A 9226-nucleotide genomic window follows, 5' to 3' on the forward strand; every position below is an offset into this window, starting at 1 on the left:
AATTAACTTTCATTTGAAAACAACACTTTGAACCACTGAGCAACAGTCCAGTTCTTTTTCTTCTTGACCCAGGTAAGAAGCTTCTGGTGTTGTCTATTGGTCATGACTGGCTTGACACCTGGAATGTGACCCTTGTAATCCATGTCCTGGATACGTCTGTGTGTGGTGGCTCTTGAAGCAATGACTCCAGCAGCAGTCCACTCCTTGTGAATCTTCCCCCCAATTTTTGAATGGCCTTTTATTAACAATCCTTTCAAGACTGTGGTTATCCTGGTTGCTTGTGCACCTTTTTTTTACCATACTTTTTCCTTCCACTCAACTTTCCATTACTATGCTTGGATGCAGCACTCTGTGAACAGCAAGCTTCTTTAGCAATGCCCTTTTGTAGCTTACCCTCCTTGTGGAGTGTGTCAATGACTGCCTTCTGGACATCTGTCAAGTCAGTAGTCTTTCCCATGATTGTGGAGCTTACTGAAACAGACTAAGGGACCTTTTTAAAGGAAGCCTTTGCAGGTGTTCTTTGTTAATTATTCTAATTTACTGAGATATAGACTTTTGGGCTTTCATTGGCTGTAAGCCATAGTCATCAACATTAACAGAAATAAACAGAAATAGATCACTCTGTTTGTAATGACTATATAATATATAAGAGTCACTTTTTGTATTGAAGAACTGAAATAAATTAACTTTTTGATATTATAATTTTGTGAGAAGCACCTGTAAGTGATTGCCTTAGTGATATTATTTTGCTTCTATGTGCTCATGCTCAGAGAGTTGGCAGTAAAAACGCTGTGTATTTTTTCCCCATTAATTTGGGTGAAGCACATTGCAAACACACTGAAAGAGCTTTTCAGATTTGAAAAAACAATGGTTTAAATCTGCAAGGAAAATAATTCAGTGCCTTGGGAAAGTATTCGGCTCCCTGGAACTTTTCAACTTTTTCCTACATATCATGCTTCAAACATAAAGATACCAAATGTAAATATTTTGTTGAAGAATCAACAACAAGTGGAACACAATTGTGAAGTTGAACGAAATTTATTGGTTATTTTAAATTTTTGTGGAAAATCAAAAACTGAAAAGTGGGGCGTGAAAACTGAGCGCCGATTACAACAATGAAACATGGAGATGACTCCAGATCACTGGATCTGTATTAGGGTATGTGCACATTGTGTCTTCAGGAAGCCAAGAACATCCATTTTTCAAGCGGAATACACTTCAGGAAACTCTTTTTCTGTGACGTTTTGCAAACCTGAAGCCTCTTTTCTAGTGTTTTTCAGTAGTTTCTGTATGTTTTTTTTTACCCTCTGGTGGCTTTTTTTTTAGCTTTATTTCAATGTTTTGGAGCGCCTTCATAGCAAACGCTGCCTGAAGAATGATTAAGTCACTTGGCCTCTTTGCGTCTTTGGAAATCTCAAGTGGATAAAAGACTCTCATGGGACAGCGATTCATTTGTGCATAGAAATTAATATGTTCATTCTTTAGAGCAGACCTGGGTAAATAGCGGCCTGCAGGCTACATCTGGCCCTCTGTCTGTTCCAGTCCTGATTATGGATCAAGACAGCGAACTCGGCTTCAGGAAAATGGCCGTCGAGATCGCCATCTGCGCACATGCAGCATCCCGCGGCCATTTTCCTGAAGCCCCGGGAAGCCGAGAAGAACCATCTGCGCACGCGCGGCCTCACAAAGATGGCCACGCCCACCGGTAAACGGCTGAATAGCGCAGATCGCGCTATTCTCCTTGAAGCTGCGCAGTGGATTCGCCACTTGGACATGCGCACACCACTACGCCACCAACGGAGATCTGGGGGAGAAACAGTGCTGTCACCACGCCACGCCCACCTGACCTGACCAGCGTGAGTGACAGCCCAAAACGGCGACTTTACAACGGTATTTCGGCAGCATAGGTGGGGAATAAAGGCTCCAAAATACACTAATGTAAAGCCCAGCTCTGCCCCTATTTAACGCTATTTTTAGGTCTTCTTGAAAAAACGGGGTGACAGGTTCCCTTTAAAGGGTTAATAGCTGTGGGTGGATCGCGATTCCTTCCGCGGCTGTTTGGTGCACATATCAGTTGTTCAAAATAGCTGACATGTCCCGGGAAAGAAGTGACATGCGCCATATTAGTACGGCGCATGTCACAAAGGGGTTAAGTGATACAATTAGTAATATAAAATAATAATTATAATAATATTAATATTGTCAGTTTATTGGTTCAGCAGTCCACAACAGCCACGATCTCTCATTCTCAGGAAAATTAATTGCTCTCTCCAGGCTCAGAGCATTTTCTGAGCACTTTTTTGGGCAGTTTTCAGGGCAGATATGCTTCAAATCCACCTCAAAGAGATCTATGAACATATCCTTACTATGAGAGTTACTCCCTAGTGCAGGACACTCATTACCCCTTTAATGCCATCTTGACATCTGCCATACATGTACGGCATAGTGGGTAGTAGGTTCCCACAACGGTTTCAGCTGTGCACCATAGCTGAAACCCTGTTGTAACGGCTGTGATCTGTGATAGCATCGATCGTGGCAAATCAATTCCTTCGACGCTGCTGCGAATTCTGACAGCGGCATCAAGATGCACGTTTGATGGAGAGGGCGCTTTATCCCCATCAACCCAACACATTAGCGATTGTGCGGTACCGATGATAGCCGTGTTGACACCAGTATGAATAATTGCCTCAACAGGTCTACTGTCCTGCAATGTATTGGTTATCAGATAACTGGACGTTGATGTCACATACTTGGACTGAGTTAAAAAAGTTTAATAAATTTTGCGAAGATATGAAAAAGTCATAATAAAAAAATGAAATTTTCAACAAAAGCAAAACTGAACAAAAAAAAGTACACAACTGCAATGGCGGTTTCCAGATTGAACCAATCAATTAAACTGTTCTATTATTAAACCAGTACGGTGAATACCCCAAATAATTTAAAAAACCCTCATTAAAAATATGACTTTTTCATCATAGTGAAAAACAAAAATTTAAGTAAAAAGTTATCAAAAAGAATAGATGTATATATAAAAAATGCTAACCCTGAAAATGTCATCTGAAAAAAAAGGAAATTTGGCAAATATTTTTAAAATTTAGCAATTTTCAAACTTTTAATTTTTGTGCCCTTAAATCAGAGAGTCATATCAAACAAAATAGTTAATAAATAATATTCCCACATGTCTACATTACATCAGCACACTTTCGAAAACATTTTTTGTTAGGACGTTATAAGGGTTAAAAGTTTTCCAACAAAATTTTTACAAAACCATTCTTTTAGGGACCACCTCACATTTGAAGCGAGTTTGGGGAGGTAACAGAAAATACCCAACAGTGACACCATTTTAAAAACTGAACCTCTCAAGGAGCGCATAACCACATTCAAGAAGTTTATTAACCCTTCAGGTGCTTCAGGAGAACTCATTGTGGTAGGAAAAAAAGAACATTTTCCATTTTTCACTAAAAATTTACTTTGGAACCAAACTTTTTTATTTTCACAAGGGTATCAGGAGAAAATGGACCACAAAATTTGTTGCTCAATTTCTTCAGAGTACGCCAATACCCCGTAAGTGGGGGAAAGCCACTGTTTGGGCGAATGGCAGGGCTCAGAAGGGAGGGAGCACCGCTTTACTTTTTGAACACAAAATTGTGTGGAATCGATGGTGGGCGCCATGTCACGTTTGGAGACCCCCTGATGTACCTAAACAGTGGAAACCCCCAATTCTAATTCCAACCCTAACACAGCCGACCCTAATCCCAACCCTAACCATAACCCTAACCCCACCTCCTACACCACCCTAACCCCAACACCCCAACTGTAACCCCAACACAAACATATCCCCAACACAAACATCCTCAACACAACCGTATCCCCAACACAAACGTAACCCCAACACAACCCTAACTCCAACCTTAACCCCTAACCCGAACACAACCATAACCCCAACACAATCCTAACTCAAGCCCCAACCCTAACCCTAGGTCTAACCGCAACCCTAGCCTCAATTCTATCTTTAGCCCCAACTCTAACCCTAGCCTTAACCCTAACCCTAGCTCTGACCCCAACCCTAGCCTCAACACTAACACCAGCTCTATCCCCAACCCTAACCCTTGCTCCAACCCGAACCCTAACTGCAAATAATGAAAAAAAAAAGATCTCGGCAGGTGCACTGCACATGCTCCCTCCATTTTTTTCCCAGAAGATGCCGGAGAGTCCAGGGACACAGGAGGTAACGGGGGTGGTGGGGTGTGGGGGGGGTGGGTTGTGCAAGGGACCCCACTTCTCTCTCCTCTGGTATGATAGATCATATCGGAGGAGAGAGAAATGAATGGTTAATCTGACTTTTTTTTTGCAATCGCCATTTGATAAATAACGGTGATCACAAGACTAGGGATGGTAAAAACTGACCTGAATCATCTTCTCCAAGATTTTCTGAAGCTGGGGGTGCTATAACCTTATTTCTCAGCAATGTTAAAAGGAATAAGTACCCTTAACTGCAGCCGTTAAAAGGCATATCGGCGGTTGTGAAGGGGTTAATGGAGAGTCCCTTTATGTTTATGTTTAACTTGAGAGCAAGGGTGCTATATAGATTTACCCCAGGGGGGTAGATAGACATGCTCCGCTTGAAGGCTGTAAGCACAAACGATACTGTGTCACAAGCACAACCCAATTCAGATGATGCAATCGTGGTTGCTATGGAGAAGCGTACATTATAGGGGGCCAGAGTTAGGAGAACACATCACATCCAGCCGCATGCGCTCCAGTGTGACATGCAGAGAGTCACGGACATGCGTCTCGGAACATCATTTCCTGTTTCCCAGATACCTCTACTATCTTTGGGATAACGCATGTGCAGACAAACAGAGGAGACAGGAGACACCCACAGGGCAGCGTACAGTGTTTATGACTCACACCAATTACCTTCTTGGGAGGGGAGGAGTGGCTTTAATGAAGCAAGGGATACTTAAAATGGTTCCATGGACATGAGAGCATACCACATCAGACATCAACATGACCTGACATCCTTATCTAAGCCTCCTGATGAGCCAAAGGGTGAAATGTGTAGAGGCAGTCCAATCTACCATTACCAACAACCTACAGTCTAGATGAGTTCTACCTTACCAGGTTTCTTTGCTTATATTGTTACCCTGTCTTTTTATGACCTATCTCAATATGAATAGTCCTGGACAACTACTTTTAACAGTTTAGAGTGCATGTCTGCAGAAGCACAAGCTGGGCACTAGGTATTGGGCACTTAAGTGGAAAATTATATTTGCAATTTTCAGCCACTGCACACTAATTTCTGTAAACTGCCAAACAGGGTTGCAGAGAGTTTTTCTCACCACTAAAAGAAGTTAGGTAGCCTGGCATTGTAAGCATTTTTCGTCTAATGTGAGAAACAACGAGCCATCATATCACAATGCTCTGTATTTCTATGGTCTGTCTAGGTATTTTATAATTATGTAAGGAAAATTTATATGCCGACCACAATCATATGGTTTATTTTGGGTTAAATTGATGTCTTTTGTCAGATTGTAATAATAATAATAATAATTTTATTTCTATAGCGCCGACATATTCCGCAGCACTTTACATTTTAGATAGGACTTGTACAGACAATAGACATTACAGCGTAACAATGAACACACAGATCAAAACAGATACCAAGAGGAATGAGGGCCCTGCTCGCAAGCTTACATTCCATGAGAAAAAGGTGGATGGTAACAATTGCTTTCATTGTCCGGACCAGCCAAAATGTAAGAATCAAGTGTTCATGTAATGCTGCATGTACCAGTTATCAGCCGGAGTAACAGTACAGACACAGAGTGCTATTAAATGCATAAAGTATGTGAGAACATGATGCGAGGAACCTGGTTATGATAAAATTTTTTTGAATGGGCTACACAGGGATAGTTAATGTGTTGAGGCAGTAGGCCAGTCTGAACAAATGCGTTTTTAGGGCACGCTTAAAATTGTGGTGATTTGGAATTAATCGTATTAACCAGGGTAGTGCATCCCAAAGAATTGGCACAGCACGTGAAAAGTTTTGGAGACGGGAGTGGGAGGTTCTGATTACTGAGGATGCTAACCTCAGGTTATTAGCAGAGCGGGAGGCAGGGGTAGGGTGGTAGACTGAGACGAGGGAGAAGTAGGGTGGTGCTGAACCGTTGAGTGCTTTGTGGGTGAGGGTATTAAGCTTGTACTAGATTCTGGAGTGGATGGGTAACCAGTGTAATGACTGACACAAGGTAAAAATTGTGTATGCACTTGGATAAATAAAAAAAATGCCCTTAATATTTGCAAATGTATTTGGTGTGACAGTGTCACTGGCATGTAACATAGTAACATAGTAACAAAGTTAGTAAGGCCGAAAAAAGACATTTGTCCATCCAGTTCAGCCTATATTCCATCATAATAAATCCCCAGATCTACGTCCTTCTACAGAACCTAATTGTATGATACAATATTGTTCTGCTCCAGGAAGACATCCAGGCCTCTCTTGAACCCCTCGACTGAGTTCGCCATCACCACCTCCTCAGGCAAGCAATTCCAGATTCTCACTGCCCTAACAGTAAAGAATCCTCTTCTATGTTGGTGGAAAAACCTCTCCTCCAGACGCAAAGAATGCCCCCTTGTGCCCGTCACCTTCCTTGGTATAAACAGATCCTCAGCGAGATATTTGTATTGTCCCCTTATATACTTATACATGGTTATTAGATCGCCCCTCAGTCGTCTTTTTTCTAGACTATATAATCCTAATTTCGCTAATCTATCTGGGTATTGTAGTTCTCCCATCCCCTTTATTAATTTTGTTGCCCTCCTTGTATGTATGTAAGGGGAGATATGTATCACGGAGATTGTTTTCCTCCATGATCTAGAAACCCATAAGTTAATTTTCAGCATGCTATGTGCTGAAGGAATAGAGCGGCAAAGTTATGGGCGGGTTTTTAGGTGAGTAGGTAAGAGATGGGCGGGACGACAACTCACCATATCTCCACCTCAAGGGTGTGGCTGGGGAAATAAATGTCCAGCCAGTTTTTTTTTCTGTCTGTGTTGTGTGGAGATAGGAAGCCTCCTGACTGCTAGCTCCTGAGAGAACTGACATGTGTTGTCCCAGAGGACCTGGGCAGGACTGTATAAGAACTTTTTATTTTCATTTGAGCCAGACAGGCTGTTTCTGTTTGGTTTATGATGCAATAAGCCACCCAGAGCCATTAACCACACATGTGCCTGGGAGTCACGCCCATGCCCTGACTGGTAGGTGTGAGCTTGGGGGGTTTGTGGCACCACTGTGCCACAAACCAGACTACCCTGGAAGGAGCGTGACTATGACATCTGCCTGGGTTTTCACTGGAGCCTCTGATGGTGAGGTCAGGCTTGTGCGGCAGGCAGCTGCCAGGTGCTACTCCAGGGTGGTGTCTGGCTGTGGCTGCTGATCCCACTTGGGAAACAGGAACACCTGGATTGGTGCGGGCATCAGGCAGGACAAGCAGATGAGCACGGCTAAAACTCAGACGAGTAGGCTGGACGGCTGAGACAGAGCTAGCAGAGACACAGGACTGGCAGGCACGGAAGAGACACAGGGCTGGCAGGCATGGCAGGGACACAGGGCTGGCAGGCACGGCAGAGACACAGGGCTGGCAGGCACGGCAGAGACACAGGGCTGGCAGGCATGGCAGAGACACAGGGCTAGTTGGTGTGGTGTATGAAGGAACAGGTAGGGACCTGTTCAGACAGGAGATGCAGGTATGGATAGGTAGTATGAAGGAACAGATAGGGACCTGTTCACACAGGAGGTGCAGGTAAGAAAACAAGCAGAAAGGAATGAAGTATGAAGTGGGAAACCACTGGGTAAATCTGACAGGGAGAAGGACTTGGGGATCCTAGTTAATGATAAACTTACCTGGAGCAGCCAGTGCCAGGCAGCAGCTGCCAAGGCAAACAGGATCATGGGGTGCATTAAAAGAGGTCTGGATACACATGATGAGAGCATTATACTGCCTCTGTACAATTCCCTAGTTAGACCGCACATGGAGTACTGTGTCCAGTTTTGGGCACCGGTGCTCAGGAAGGATATAATGGAACTAGAGAGAGTACAAAGGAGGGCAACAAAATTAATAAAGGGGATGGGAGATCTACAATACCCAGATAGATTAGCGAAATTAGGATTATTTAGTCTAGAAAAAAGACGACTGAGGGGCGATCTAATAACCATGTGTAAGTATATAAGGGGATAATACAAATATCTCGCTGAGGATGTTTATACCAAGGAAGGTGACGGGCACAAGGGTGCTTTCTTTGCGTCTGGAGGAGAGAAGGTTTTTCCACCAACATAAAAGAGGATTCTTTACTGTTAGGGCAGTGAGAATCTGGAATTGCTTGCCTGAGGAGGTGGTGATGGCGAACTCAGTCGAGGGGTTCAAGAGAGGCCTGGATGTCTTCCTGGAGCAGAACAATATTGTATCATACAATTATTAGGTTCTGTAGAAGGACGTACATCTGGGGATTTATTATGATGGAATATAGGCTGAACTGGATGGACAAAACGGTAATTAATCTTACCGATAATTGTATTTCCAGGAATCCATCCTGACAGCACCATGGAGGGCGTCCTTCTTATTCGCAGTGGGACAGGAAACACGAGAGTTTAAAAGGACCCTCCCCCTTCCACCCTTCAGTGATTTTCCAAAGTAACACATCTGGATGGATGCAAACAGAAAATTTATTTTGAACATAACAAGATTAACACCAATGTTACTTCACATAAGTATAACACGTATTTGTATTAGGGAGGGAACTATCCATGCTGTCAGGATGGATTCCTGGAAATACAATTATCGGTAAGATTAATTACCGTTTTCCAGGTCACCACCTGACAGCACCATGGAGAAGTACCAAAGGAGACTTCCTGGTTCTAGGGTGGGACTACCGCTTGAAGCACCTTCCTGCCAAAAGCTAACTGAGAAGAGACTACATCTAATTTGTAGTGTTTTGAAAAGGTGCTAATGTTAGACCAAGATGCCGCTTTACAAATCTGATCTATTGAGGCCCCCCCTTTTTCAGCCCAAGACGCGGCCATAGCCCTGGATGAATGAGCTTTAAGGCTATCAGGAGGAACTTTTCCCCGCGCCTGATAGGCCATGGTAATAGTGGATCTAATCCACCTGGCAATAGTGGATTTTGATGCCTTTTTACCCCTATTAGGACCCCCGTACAGGATGAAGAG

This window comes from Ranitomeya imitator, chromosome 1, assembly GCF_032444005.1.
Source record: "Ranitomeya imitator isolate aRanImi1 chromosome 1, aRanImi1.pri, whole genome shotgun sequence".
NCBI classification, from domain to species: domain Eukaryota; kingdom Metazoa; phylum Chordata; class Amphibia; order Anura; family Dendrobatidae; genus Ranitomeya; species Ranitomeya imitator.